Raw genomic sequence first — 674 nt, 5'->3', positions numbered from 1 at the left:
AGAAATTGATGTGTGATGCCTAATGACAGCATCTGGATAATTTGACTCAATGGCTTCACATCCATTTCTAAAAATATCCTTTAGTCGAGCAAACCTCCAGTTGACATTCTAAGTGTCCTGCTCCCTCCCCACACTGAGCACATGTGTATGGAGCTGACTTGGACCTCAGCCTGGGGAAACCCTCCTGTTCCCTCCACACCTACTCTTCTTGCTCCAACTGGGAAATTACATCTGGTTTGCAGAGCTGATACCCTGATATATGTGGGAAATGCTAGATGGATTTAAAATTCTGTGCTGAGAACAGTGCATGCAATGAAGGCAGAGGACAAGAGGTCAAGGCTCAAGTGTGAGGGCATCAATGGCAAATAAGGAAGTAAATAAATATTGAGAGACTCACCCAGATGAGACAAGGAACGTCCTCCAGCATCATATCAGTGTGCATCTTTCTCTGCAATGTGTCCAGCAGGTCCCAGTGTTCATGAGTGAGTTCTACAAACACGTCCTCAAAGGTCACTGATTGCTAAAGCTCCGTCAATGCCTTCTTTGAGCTGATATGGCATGTGCCTTTCACGCATATTCAGAAATATATGTACTGTGAACAAACGTTACTAAAGGAAACATATGTGGTGTTGTGTAAAATAACCTATGAATTTCCCAAGAAAGTGGTAATTCAA

General features: G+C 43.2%; 1 long non-coding RNA gene across 1 annotated transcript in view; it reads right to left on the bottom strand.

The window, feature by feature from the left end:
* LOC129391628 (uncharacterized) overlaps positions 1–451 on the bottom strand; it is a 23,129-nt gene extending 22,678 nt beyond the window's left edge. The window contains exon 1 of the long non-coding RNA XR_008616089.1: positions 398–451. This is a non-coding gene — a long non-coding RNA (uncharacterized lncRNA). The remainder of the gene's footprint in view (positions 1–397) is intronic.
* Between the last annotated feature and the right edge of the window lie 223 nt (positions 452–674).

Source organism: Physeter macrocephalus, chromosome 20, assembly GCF_002837175.3.
Source record: "Physeter macrocephalus isolate SW-GA chromosome 20, ASM283717v5, whole genome shotgun sequence".
In the NCBI taxonomy this organism is placed as follows: Eukaryota; Metazoa; Chordata; class Mammalia; order Artiodactyla; family Physeteridae; genus Physeter; species Physeter macrocephalus.
The sequence above is the reverse complement of the archived record's forward strand: the minus strand, read 5'-3'. Positions and strand labels throughout refer to the sequence as shown.